Source organism: Bos mutus, chromosome 2, assembly GCF_027580195.1.
Source record: "Bos mutus isolate GX-2022 chromosome 2, NWIPB_WYAK_1.1, whole genome shotgun sequence".
Taxonomy (NCBI): Eukaryota; Metazoa; Chordata; class Mammalia; order Artiodactyla; family Bovidae; genus Bos; species Bos mutus.
Window position 1 is genome coordinate 49,904,813 of NC_091618.1, and position 14,319 is coordinate 49,919,131.

General features: G+C 40.9%; 1 pseudogene; it reads right to left on the reverse strand.

Moving 5' to 3' along the window:
- Nucleotides 1-6,175: 6,175 nt before the first annotated feature.
- Nucleotides 6,176-12,389, reverse strand: LOC102285815 (zinc finger CCHC-type and RNA-binding motif-containing protein 1 pseudogene; annotated as a pseudogene).
- Between the last annotated feature and the right edge of the window lie 1,930 nt (nucleotides 12,390-14,319).

The window sequence follows — 14,319 nt, forward strand, 5'->3', positions numbered from 1 at the left end:
TCACTTCAGTCATGTCCGACTCTGTGTGACCCCAGAGACGGCAGCCCACCAGGCTCCGCCGTCCTTGGGATTCTCCAGGCAAGAACACTGGAGTGGGTTGCCATTTCCTTCTCCAATGCATGAAAGTGAAAAGTGAAAGTGAAGTCGCTCAGTCATGTCCGACTGTTAGCGACCCCATGGACTGTAGCCCACGAGGCTCCTCCATCCATGGGATTTTCCAGGCAAGAGTACTGGAGTGGGGTACCATTGCCTTCTCCTGCTAGGTGTCTAATATTTAGGGGTCTGGAAGATGTTAGAAGAATTATTTTTTATACCACAAAGTATCTAGAATATCCTGTATTTTTCAGGGAGAAAGGGTTAATCGTGAACCTTCCAAAAGACCATGGCTCTTTTGACTTGCAGCATGAGCAATTTCCTGGACATTTTCCACAGGGGAGTCGGGATGGATGAGTGTCAGTCACTGTTGTTCTTGGAGTGGGGCACTGCAGAGCTCTGGCCAGCCACCCTAAGAGATCAGGTACACTTGTCATAACAAGGCAAGGAAACAGAAGTAATTAATGCTCTAGAAATTTTAATGATACTTCACTGTCTCTGCTTGAAATCATACATGGATCCTACTCTTTAATTTTTTCTTAGAGGAAAAAAAGTCCTCTTCTTGCTCTAGTAAGAAAAATAAGTTTATAATTAGAAGTTAATGGTATCAATCATCTCTGCCCAAGAAATGTTATTAAAGGGGATCAAGCTACTTAGTCTCTTTATTGTAGTCACTGAGTATAGTCCATGGAAGTTTGCCATGGCTTACCAGTTACCCCTCTGTCTTAAAGAGTTTCAAACAATTTGTAAAACAAACAAAAATGTAGCCTGAAAAGGGATGGATAAGAGCTACTTACTACTTAATACTATCTTGTATATAGATTTTTGTTCTTTGAAATAATTTTGTATTTTCATTTTCGGCTGCACCACACAGCTTGTGGAATCTTAGTTCCCCAACCAGGGATTGAACTTAGGCTCTCGGCAGTGAGACCACAGCATCCTAATCTCCACACCACCAGGGAATTCCCTTAATATTATCTTGGATTAAAAAAAGGACGTGAAGGAAAATCCTTTTTGAATGAAATGCTGTTTTCTTATGTGCTGAAATTTTTGTCTTGCTAGTTTAACAAAAATCAATTAACTGAGGCCAGCAAAAAGAAGGAAATCATTCCTGACTTTGGCAAGTTCCTAAAACAATGAAATATGGGCAAATAAAGAATGTTTTCAAGATTAGAACCTTGGTGTTCAAAGGAAAAATTATGAAACCTGAATTTATTCAACAAGCAATTAAACACTATGCCTTACATTTGATTAATGCTTTACAATTTCTAAAGCAGTTTAGCATCAGTTTCCTCATTTGCTTCTCACAACAGCCATAAAGACAGATATTTATTATGCCCATTGTGCATAATAAATGGAGGAGAAAATTAAGAGTCAGAGAGGTTTAGTGGTAGTGCTATTATTTGAACCATGGCTGGTCTGACCCCAAACCAATGCTCTTTCCACTGGTGCACGTATTCAGTGTTGGTTTTTTTTTTAATTTTGAAATACAATTTTTAAAGGTTGTGCTCCTTTTACATTGTTACAAAGTACTGGCTATATTCCTTGTGTTGTACAATACATTCTTGTAGCCTATTTTACCCTCAGTAGATTGTGCCTCCCACAACCCCATCCATATTCTGCCTGCCCCCCTCCCCCAACTGGTAAGCACTAGTTGATTCTCTGTATCTGTGAGTGTGCTTCTTTTTTTGTTATATTCACTAGTTTGTGTATTTTTTAGACTCTGCATATAAGTGATATCAAACAGTATTTGTCTTTCTGTTTATTTCACTTAGCATCATGCCCTCTAAGTTCACCCATGTTGCGGCAATTGGCAAAATTTTCTTCTTTTTTATGGCTGAGTAGTATTCCATTGTGTGTGCATGCATGTGTGTGTGTGTGTGTGTGTGTGTGTGTGTGTGTGTATCTTTATTTACTCACATCTTCTTTATCCATTCATTTGTTTTGGGATACTTGAGCTGTTTCTGTACCTTGGCAATTTTAAATAATGCTGCTATGAACATTGGGGTGCATGTATCTTTTTGAATTAGTGGTTTTGTTTTTTTCAGATATATACCCAGGAGTGGAATTGCTGGATCATATAGTAGTTTTAGTGTTAGTTTTTTGAGAAACTTCCATTCTGTTTTCCACAGTGGCTGTAATAATTTACATGCCCATTCAGAGTTATTTTTAACCACTTGAACTATTCTATCTATCTATTGAAATTAGTTTTTGACCTTATTCTTCTAGGTTAATGAGAAATACATTTTTTTTGTTGTTGAGAGTGTATCATTTTTTTTCACCAAAATCATGTAGGACCAGTAAAGTCAAATAAGTCAGTAGGAGACCAGGAGAATGGAAAATATTATTGAAGAGTATAGAAATAATGTATATTTAACATTTGATCAAGAGTATACTAAAGAAAAAGGAAAGAATAATGGAAAAACTTGGCCAAAATGCTGTTCAAAGGGAAAACATGATTTGCTGAAAGATGATGCACTAAATGGAAAGGAGATAAATAATGGAAAACTGTAAATAATTAATGCCTTGGTGCATGTGTATTTGACAAAGACAAAACTACTTTCTCAAAGTGAAGCAACATGCCCAGCACTGAAGGAAAACAGGTGAAATGAGCACTAGATTTTAAGCATCTCTCAAAGGATGTTTTGAAATCTCAGAGATGATCACTGGATTTTTTTTCCTTTTTTTTCTGTTGTCTTATGAAAAGCATTTCTTTCTTTTTTTATGAGTATTTATTTATTTGGCTGTGCTGGGTCTTTGTTGCTGCATGGGCTTTTCTCTACTTGCAGTGCACGGGCTTCTTATTGTGGTAGCTTCTCTTATTGCAGAGCACAGGCTTTAGGGTGTTCAGGCTTCAGTACTTGTGGTATATGGGCTCAGTAGTTGTGGCTCCTGGGCTCTAAAGCATAGGCTCAATAGTTGTGGTACACTGGCTTAGCTTCCCCATAGCATGGGGGATCTTCCTGGTCCAGGATCAAACTTGTGTCTCCTGCCTTGGCAGGAGGATTCTTTACCACTGAGCCACCAGGGAAAGCCCAACAGTATTTCTGATAACGTGCAAATCTTTACTGACAGTTTAATGGCTCTCTTTCCCGATTCCAGTCTTGAGACAGTGTCCTCAGTTAGCTCTTTCACCTCTTGTGGATGTACATGGAATACTTGCAGGACACAGGGCAGCTGCTAGATGGGTATTCTGCTCAGGTGACCTCCTTGGGAATCCCTCTTGCTCTCCTTTGTTTTGAACTCTGACTCAGCCATACTCTGAGGCAGGGAGATGACGTGGCCTTGCAGCAGCAGTTTTCAGGCAGAGGAGTGACAGCTGGGCTGCTGGGAATCAGCTCAATACATAATTCAGTTCCTTTTATTTTTTTTAGAAGTTTATTGCAGTTTTTTAATTTATTGCATCAAAATTTATGAAAAATCTGTGATAAAGTATGTATTTGTGTATATAGAATGTATCAGTATTGTATACATATACGTGTATACATACATGTGTGTGTCGCCACCCTCTCATGGGCTTCCCTGCCCTGGCAGACACAGTTGCCACTCTCTGGAACAGGCTTCCCTTTCTTCTTCATTTGGCTGACTGCTGCTGTTTCTGTAAGAACGGGTCCTTTTACTTTGGAACCCACTCGTTAAGGTGCTACCTCGATGTGCTCCCTCAGCACCTGGTACCCACACGCCTCTCCTTATCCATGTTGAAGCTGCTGATTCACTTGTGTGTCTTCCCCAGCAGTCTGTGAAAGGGGTGAGCCTGTAGACTGGGCCCTTGGGCTGAGGGACTCCATCTTGCTGCAGATTATTTCAGACAGATTTTTACTATTGTGATTATTATTACTGTTGCGCAATAACTTCTGGGCAGCAAAGCAATTAGGCTCATTTTAAAGCAAATGGTTCTTTGGTCGAAATTCACAAGGTATGAGCATATCCTGTTTCATTCATCATGTGATTGAGGAAAAGCTTTGTTCAAAAAATTGTATATCCTGTAACAGCTTTAGTTTCTGATAGGGGGCAGCAGAGTCCATGAAAACAGAGGCAGGCCTTGAATGGGTAGTTTACAAAAGTTTGGAGCCAAACGTTTAACAATTTTCAGCAAAAACTAGCCCTTGGTATCTGACAAACCTCACTGTGCAATAAAGACTTCAAGGGAAAGGCTGGCTTTTATTAGTGATATTCTTTGAAGGCACTATAAATAATTTACAGTCTTTTAAAAGGAGAAAAAATATCATTTTTTTAAAATGCAAATAATCCCCTCATTTTATCTCTGAGTAGGAACACCTCACTCTTCCCCCATGTGTTTCACCTTTTCTACTCACAGAGCACTTCGCCTCTGACGCTTTTGGTCACCAAATGTTGATTTTTTTCCCCTCCCACAAGGTATTCTCTACTACACCAGCTGGATATCCTGTAAATTCAAATTCAGTATCTACCTGGAGATGGCATCAGCTCTCACAGGTTAAGAGCTCAGTCCCCACAAGACTGATGCCATGCCACCAACTTCAGATGCCAATCTCAAGTCGCATGTCATCACCGGTATTTCTGACCCACCCGCTGTAAATGTGAGTACCCACGACCTCCTCTTTGGGTTCAATAATTTGGTAGAATGGCTCACAGAATTTGGAAACAGTTACGTTTACTGGTTTGTTACAAAAGGACACGAAGTTGGATATGGGTGAACGAGATGGAAGAGATGCAAGGTGAGTGAGTGGGAGAGGTTCATGCTCTCTCTCTAGTGCAGTCTCCTAGCACCTCCTCGTGTCACCAGACTGGAAGATTCCAGACCACATGCACATTTGGGATTTTTACGGTGGCTTCATCACATGGTCATGATTGACCACTAACTCCATTTCCAGTCTCTCTCTCTACCCTTCCCAGAGAATAAGGGATGGGGCTGAAAGCTCCAAACTTCTAACCATGATTGGTTTTTTGAGTGACTATCACTCATCCAGGAGCCCACCAAACTTTGCCTTTTTTCACCCAGGAAATTCCAAGAGATTTAGGAATTATGTCTCAGGAACTTGGGGCAAAGGTCAATACTTTCTATTATTTCACAATTACAAAATCTTTAAAAAGATGGGTGCTTATTTTTTTTTTTGCCAGTAACTTGTAAAATTATGTTAAGGCATGAAATATTTCCATCTGGTCTTAGGGAGAGTGTCAAGATTTGCAAATTATTACCAGATGCTGTGGCTACCTTCCCCTTTGCTGCCTTGGGGAAAAAAAGACATAAAGTAGAAAACAAACAATGAAATCAATTATTGTTTCAAATCAATAGCAAGCAAATAGAGTCTAAATCATCTCTCCTCTACCCATCATGGCATGGGAGCGAGTCTCATGCCTTATGCAATTAAAAAATTTTTTTTCACTTATTTTTGGTTGCCCTGGGTCTTCATTGCTGTGCGTGGGCTTTCTCTAGTAGTGGCGAGTAGGGGGCTACTCTTCGTTGCAGTGCCCAGGCTTCTCATTGCTGTGTCTTCTCTTGTTGCAGAGCACAGGCTCTAGGTCCGGGCTTCAGTAGTTGTGGCACCTGGACTCAGCGGCTGTGACTTGGGCTCAAAAGTTGTGGTGCATGGGCTTAGTTGCTCCACAGCATGTGATCTTCCTGGGCCAGGGATCAAAGCTGTGTCCCCGGCATTGACAGATAGATTCTTATCCACTGCGCCACCAGGGAAGTCCCTCATGTACTTTTTTTAAATGAAGTTTTTGTTTTAAGGATGAAATTTATTTCAAAAGTCCTCATATAAACCAATCATGAATAATCTTTTGTAACAAACTTCTCAAAGAAATCTTTTTACTATCTACCTTTCTTCTTGGGATAGCATTATTATGATAGTATTAAATTTTTGTCTTTATTCAAATGAACTATTTTCAAGATTAATGATTATTAGCAAATCTTGATGTAAAATAAATGTGATACTTTCAAATCACTTTTCATTTTCCTATGTAGCATTTTAAAGTAGAAAAGTATTTGGTACTAAGTGCTCTCATGTTCAAATTCTAAAATAATATTTAGTCCCAGTGGAAACTAGTACTCCAAGACTTAAACACTTTTTAATGATATTTACACAATACATACATAATTTTAATCACTAAGTTCCTTCTCATCATTGAAATATGTTCTTTTCTTTATCCCTGGGCGTTTTGAATCATCTGATGTTGAAGGACCCCCCTGAACTGGGTTTCCATTTTTTGTTGTTTTTCAATTTTGAATTGCTGGAAATCTGTGGCCTGACTGAGGCTGTTAAGAGCAGGATCTTCCCCTTCATCTTCACTGTCTTCTTCAATTCCTTCTTCTGGCTCAGGAATTTTCCTTTTTTTTTCTTTTTCTTCTTTGGAGGTTCACATCCGTCAAGTGTATTTTTAGGACAGGCATTAACTCAAGTGTCCACTTTCTCCACGTTCATAACACTTAGGTTTATCAAGCTGTATAGTTTCATCTTTGGTGAACCCAGCTGCTCTTCCATTGCCAATAGCAATGCTTGCTTTTATCACTCTACCAAATAACTGTTTGTTGTTTACTGACTTGGCACAGTTTTGTGCAGATTCTTTATCCAAAAATAAAATAAATGCAACCCCTGTACCCCTCCTGGTATCTTTATCTTTCATTATAGTAACCTTTACAACTTCACCATACCTGGAATATCTGATGTAAGCCATTGTTGATCAGGGAAGAGGGCAGGTTGGATACATACACTGTGCTTGTACTTGAGGACAATCTGCCACTCAATTCTTCAGGTGGGGTGGGCCCAGGAGACCAGAAGGGCACAAGCCCTCAGCTCTCTAGGGGCTCAACCCCAGCTGTTTGTCGCTCCTTGCATCTGCCTTGGCATCACAGATCCCAGTCACTCATGTACTTTTTATGTTTAGTGATAGTACAGGGCCTGGCATGCAGCAAGCAGGGGCCCAGCAAACATGTGGAGCTTAGCAAGCACCTCTGATCTGATCACATGTAAGTTCTCCAGGGAGTTTCTGAGTTGTTTCTCACATCTAGTTGTCCCATAAATGCAAAGTGAGGAATTTGCATTTAGAAACATGCCATAGACACATACTATTCCATCTTTAACTTGATGGACTGTTATTTAAATGTTCTGTTATTTAAAATCCTGAAAAGCAGAGTAGGGGAAAGAAAAGGGGCAAGATTCCATGTGGTTGCCTAGTGGGTGTGCACAAAGAGATGTGCAGATGGGCTGGGTCTGGTTGGCAGAAAGTTGATGTTTAGCCCACATGGTCAGCTCAGAACTAGGAATAGAAAAGAATTCAACAGGGTATTCTAAGGTTCTCTGATGCCTTCTCTCTCTTAGTCTGGAAATCCTAGGTGGTTCAGCTCGAATTCCCCCATGTCCCTCTTTCCAGGTTTCTGCAGGGCCTTTGTTAACCGGAGCATCCCATTTTTTTTTTTTTTATCATGTTGGTGGTTAGACCTTGTCCCCATCCTTGAGTGTTAAGTTCCATTTGTACTTGGAGGCAGTTTTTAAAACTGGGCCCTTTGCAGGTAATGAGAGCCTGGCCATTTCTTTTCATAATAACATGGAGCTTCTTTCATTAGCTTTCATGTTTCATCCTACTTATAGAGACAGCAATTCTCTTAGGCATAGGACAGGTATTAGAAACCTCTCCTACTAGATGAGTTAGATGAGACTCAGGGGACATCTTGGTCCTTTGATCACCTAGGTTGTTACTGGCAGAGTCTGGGTGGGAATCTTCTCATCCAGACTCCCCTGGAAACTCATCATGCTCATTCATCAGTGGGACCAGGTTCAGTGATGGGATAGGGGAGATGCAGAAAGATAGGATCAAGGGAGGGCATGCATGTTCAGGATGAGTACACAGCCTGGTCCAGTACATGGTGACTGTGTGATGGGATCACAGGGTGGCCCAGCTGTTGGTGTAGGAAAGAATGTGGAGAAAATAAGCGGACATTTTTTATCAGAGGCAAACATTTCCACGGAAAAGGATATGGGTGGAGACATATCCAAGGAGGTGGGGATTAAGGGAATAATCTTCCAGGGGGAACAGGGCATCTTGAGGTGTCTTTTACTGGATCAGGCCATGCTTTATTTTATTCAGTTGCCACAACAGCCTTGGAAATAGTCATGACTCTGCCCATTCCTCAGATGGGACAACAGAGTCACAGGGAGGTAAGCAATCCCCAGTACAGCTGCACTGAAGACCTCTAGGGACTACATTGACATAAAGTACCATGGGAACAAAGCCCCCTGGAATTATGCAGTATTATACAGTAATTAGGAAGCAGAGCTCACATGTAGGCTATTTGGCTCCATAGCCTGAGTTCTTAGTACCCCTTCACACTGACTTTTCCAAGACAAGCTTTTCTGGAACCCAGCCGTACCCATGCAGGCCCTCATTCATGTAGATCTCCAATTTAACAAGAAAGAACATTGCACAGGTTATAGTTGTGGGGGAGAAAAACCACCCCTGAACTCAGGGTCAGAAGCTGGGGTTGAGTCCTGGTTCTGCCTCTGACTGTGTGACCTTGGCCAGCGACCTCATCTCTTCACATAGCCATTTGCCATTTGTACACGAAAAGTGCATCCTTCTCTCAGGCTTGCAGCAAGCGTTCTGTGAGATTAATGAATGTGGAAGTGCTTTGTAAGCTGTGAAGGTCTGAACAAACTACAAATGTTCATACAAATCAAGAGACGGAACGGGACCGGCAAGCGGCCATTTATTATGTGGACTGATATGTATGCAGAGTGTGGACTTTTTATGCCTCATTTGCTCCTGTGAAAAATGTATAAGCGACAACGTCTTGAGTCTGCACACAGAGGATGGGGCTTTTGTGTGTGCTGTGGGTGTTGCAGCTGCCGAGGGAGGAGGCCAGGAAATGAAAACCATGTGGCTCTGAGTTGGGCCTTGAAGCTTCAGACTTCCCCACAAGGAAGAAGAAAAAAAACTTGCTAGATGTTCTTGGGTGATAACGATGAGAAATATGAACCCAGCCTATGTTCCCTGGCTTCTTGTGTTTCTCTTGAGCAAATGTTTCAGTTCTTAAGGCAGCTTAACAGCAAAATCACCTTTCATTTGTTGAAATATAACAAAATTGGGCAGAATCAGAGGCTCAGATGCTGTAAAAATAAGCTATAAAATTTAAATAAGTCTTAAGTGAATTGGCCTCAGGCATTTACTTGAGTTGAAAAGGAGTTGTGTGAATGTGGATCTTGGTTTTTCTTACTGTCCTCTGCTATGCTGGCTGGCCGTGACTGTGTGCAAAAGTGCTCATGCTTACAATTCTAGTCTCTAAGGAGAAAGAAAGAGCGAAGAAAGTTCTTTTTAGCCCATCACTTTCTCTGTAACTCACTTTTAAAGGAAGAATCTGATTAGGTTGTCTAAAAAGGCACACTCAAGAACTTCCACCCATAAAGATCTATAGTCTGAGCATTGTGAAGTAATGATGTTTATCAGACTGTGAATAATTAAAAAAAAAAAAGAGATGAACACTTGTGAATTGTATGGTGCTCCTAGGCAAGATGGCACTTCCCAGGGGGCTCAGTAGTAAAAAATCTGCCTGTCAATGCAGGAGACATGGGTTCGATCCCTGGGTTGGGAAGATCCCCTGGAGTAGAAAATGGCAACCCACTCCAGTTGTCTTGCCTGGAAAATTCCATGGACAGAGGAGCCTGGCCAGCTACAGTCCATGGGGTCACAAAGAGTCAGACACCACTGAGCATGCACGCACACACGAGGCAGAAGGGAAGGAAAAAAATTCTTTACCTCAATTTGAAGAACTGAGTTAGATAGAAGGATCATAACACACACATGTGTATGTATGGGGTAGGGAGAGAAAGAGAGGTTCTGGGAAGAGAGAGAATTTAGTAACATAGAGGGGCTATGATCAGACATGAACAATAAATAGTTCTCACATCAGATATATTGAAGCAGGGAAGTATTGATATTTGTCTTGTGAAACTCTCTAAACAGATTAAAATTACATCTCTGAATTAAAGGAACAGCTTCTTGAACATGTACTTTAATAGAGACCTTTCACCCCAAGTGACTGAGATGAGCAACAAACCTAAACAAAGCAATAAACTCAAAGTAATGAAATGCTCCCTGGTTATTGAGAAAAGGAACTGGAAAAAAGAAAGTGACTTTTCTCATAGGAATGGACAGTGGTTTTACATTTGAACTTTTAAGACAATTCATTGACCCTTAGGAGTTGGAATAACTTCAGAGATTCTTTCATCCAACCTCCCTCAGATGAGTAAACTGAGACTCAGAGAGATTCAAAGTCTTGCCCAAGGCCCACGATGGGAAAGGGGCTGAGCCAGCCCCCCACTCCAGGCCTCTGTCAGCACCCTACATAAAAAGATCAGTGAGGCTTCCTCTTGAGGCTGGGACTCAGGATGCGTGGGCAGTTGCTCTGGTGTAAAAAGAGGCCTCTTTTAATATTCCTTCATTTTAAAAGTTTAACATCTGCTACAGAGAGAGGAAAATAAATTCCACTGGCTTCTTTTTTCATTTCGTTTTATTTTGTATTTAAGAGTGGGGGTGGAAAGAGGGGCTTGAAGTTGGAGACAGTAACATGAGCCATGAAAGCACTCTGTAATCCATAATTAGAAAGCAAAATGCTTTACAGATGCCACCAAAAAGAAAAAAAGGAAAAGAAAACAAAGCGAAAAAGGCAATCTTGAACCAGGGTACACCTCTCCACCTTCCACATCAACCAGGTAAAAGGACTCAGATGCTAATAAATCACACGTCCACTAGAATCCTTCTGGATATTTATTCACTTGGCACAAGTGACAGTAGTAGTAGACTATATGTAACATATGCTTTGTATTCGGACGATTTCTGTGCTTCTTCATCCTGGTTCTGAGCTAATCAAAGTGAGCATCTGTGTCCTGGAGGTGCTTTCTTAACAAGTCTAGACTCAGACTCAGAATTCAAAGCATAGAGAGGGGCTGGTATGTGACTAGTTGCTATCAAAGCGCTAGGACTTGAACTTGCCAAGCTAGTCAGAGCAAATGAAAGTCCATTCTTGGGTCTGTCTATCTCTTTACACCAGGTACTCACTCCCTCCTTATTAAAATTCTACCTATAGTTAGCTATCTTTACCAAAAGGCTTTTAATTACATTGTTTTTGTTGCTGTTCAGTCGGCTAGTCATGTCTGACTCTTTGCCACCCCGTGAACTGCAGCATGCCGGGCTGCCCTCTCCCTCACCATCTCCCAGAGTTTGACCAAGTTAATGGTCCTTGTGTTGGTGATGCTGTCCAGCCATCTCATCCTCTGATGCCCTCTTCTCCTTCTGCTCTCAATCTTTCCCAGGGTCAGTGACTTTTCCAGTGAGTCGTCTGTGTGCATCAGATGACCAAAATACTAGAGCTTCAGCTTCAGCGTCAGTCCTTCCAGTGAGTATCCAGGGTCTTTCTCCCTTAAGATGGACTGGTTTGATCTCTTTGCTGTCCAAGGGACTTTCAGGAGTCTTCTCCAGTTCAAAGGCATCAATTCTTTGGTGTTCCTCCTTCTTTACGGTCCAGTTCTCACAACTGTATGTGACCACTGGGACCATAGCCTTGACTATACGGGCCTTTGTTGGCAGAGTAATGTCTCTGCTTTTCAAAACACGTTAAGTTTGTAATTGCTTTCCTGCCAAGAAGCAATTGTCTTTTTATTTCATGGCTGCAGTCACTCTCCGCAGTGACTTTGGAGCCCAAGAAGAGGAAATCTGTCACTACTTCTACCTTTTCCCCTTCCATTTGCCATGCAGTAATAGGACCAGATGCCAAGATCTTAGTTTTTTCAACATTTAGTCTTAAGCCGGCTGTTTCACTCTCCTCCTTTACCCTCATTAAGAGGCTCTTGAGTTCCTCCTTGCTTTCTGCCATTAGAGAGGTATCATTTGCATATCTGAGGCTATTGATGTTTCTCTCACCTGTCTTGATTTTGACTTACAACTCATTAATTAAATTAAGCGAACACAAATCTAAGAGAATCCTGAAAGAGCAAGATAGATGCTCCTTGATGATATCCTGAAAGGATTTAGGTAATATGATCAATATTTCCTGATGATTGCTGAACTTGGACTGATATATAATACTTTGTTCATGTTAAATTACAAGTCATAATGGTGGATATTTTTTTCCCCTAGAATATTGGTGACTTAAAGGGTGTCCGTTAAAAGTTCATTTGGCTATAAGTAACAGAAAATCCAGTTTATGAAGGCTTAAACACATGAGTTTCAATTTCTTTCTTTCTTTTTTTTTTTCTGAACGACTTACGGGATGTTCCCATAACCGGAGATTGAACAATCCAGGCCATAGCAGTGAAAGCCATAATCCTAACCACTAGGCTACCAGGGAACTCTGAATTTCAATTTCTTACTCAATGAGAAGTCTGGAAGTAGGCATCTGATGGTGTTGTTTTGGTGGCTAAAGATAGAGGCCAATGTCTTGATAAACTTCTTGGCCTTCTGTCATAGTTGCAGGACATCAAATAGTAGCCAACATGCCCAAGTACAAGGCAGAAAGAAGAAGGGAAAGGGGAGGCCAGCTATATCTAGCCTTTTTTATCTGGAAAGCTAAAGCTTTCTCTGACCACAGTCTCAGGTTGATTTCTGCTTATGCCTCATTGGCCAGAAGTGAGTCATAAAGCCCCTCTACCTGCATAGGAAGGTGGAAGAGAAAGAAAAGATGATAATGATTATTTTTAGGCCACTTTTGATCCATCTGAGACTACTGAGTAAATTGTTTCTCTAAACCAAATCAGGGTTCAGTCAGCAAGGTAGAAGGTGGAGAATGGTGGTGGTGTTTGAATAATCACTAGCAGTGAGTATCATAAACTGGAGTTCTATTTTAATATATTTATAAGTGTAATTTTCACTGTTAATAGCAAACAAAACATTTAAAATGCAGAGAGTTTTACTACCTTTCCTCTTGCTTCTTTACTTCAGTCTTTTTTTTATTTTAAATTTATTTTTTAATTGAAGGATAATTGCTTTACTTCAGTCTTGATAGACTTACAGCTTCCACATAATTTTCTTTGAAATGGCCACTGGCATCTACTTTCTTAAGAGAAGCATTGTTAAATCAAACCCCAGCTGTTTGCCTCCAGGGTTCTAACAGGGGCAAAACCTACATTAGTTTCCTGGTATTACATATATCTTCATGAACAGCTGGAAGTAATTTTCAACCTAAGCATTTCACATTTCATGGATGGGTGAACTTTACAATAACTTCTGAAGCAACTATTCTAAAGCTCATGCAACTTTGATTGGATGCTTGGCTAATTCCATCCATTTCTTTGGTGCTAAAATATTTAAAAACTCTAAAAGGGTCCTTACACAAGTTGTAAAAGAGATACAAGAAAGGCACAAAGGGGAAAAAAAATCATGTCTTCTCTGGTGCCTCAGAGTACATCCGGTCTATTCTCTGCACAACAGCCAGAGTGATCCTGCAAAAGGAAAAGTAGGCCATGTCATGCTTCTGGCCTCAGTTCTTCAGGGGCTTCCAGTCATCTCTGATGAAATTCAAAGTTCTTAGGATGTCTTTTGGGGTTCTGTGTAACCTGGGCCCTGCCTGACTCTCCTATTTTCTTCTCCTTTTCACTCTGTGTGGCCAAAGTGGCCTTCTTTCTTGTCACCACCACCCTGCCCCTTCCACCACCGCCCCCCACCCCCTACCACCGCCCCACCCCCCATTTCCAACTCAGGCCTCTGCCCTTGCACTTCTTTTGGCCTGGGATTCTCTCTTCTCAGGTATGTGTGTGGCTTGCTCCGTTCAGGTCTCTGCTCACATGTCACCTCAGAGAGCTTTCTTCTCCCGATCGCTCTGTCTTAAATATCACCTCCTCCCTTTATTCTGTCTGCAACCTGCTTTACTTTTCTACTCGGCCCTTATTATAAGCTATTAAATTATATAGCTGACTGACATTTACTACGTGTTCGCTGCTAGAATGTGAGCTCAACAAGGGTATGATCTTGGTTTGGCTTACTTATTTATCCTCTGTGCCTAAAATGGTATCTGGTACCAGAAGGCATGCAATAAATATTAATATGTATTTGTCGGATGGATGAATCAATAAAAATTTTTAAAACCTGGTTCTACTATCATGTGTTCAGAAGATTAATGAATGGGTCGGAGCTAGTTGGGCAATTTTTTTTTTCACCATGACTATACTGATATTTAATTTGTAAATATAAAACAATAAAAATGCTCAGTTAAATCAAAGGATGTTACATTGAAATGTGGTTCTTTCTTGAACCATT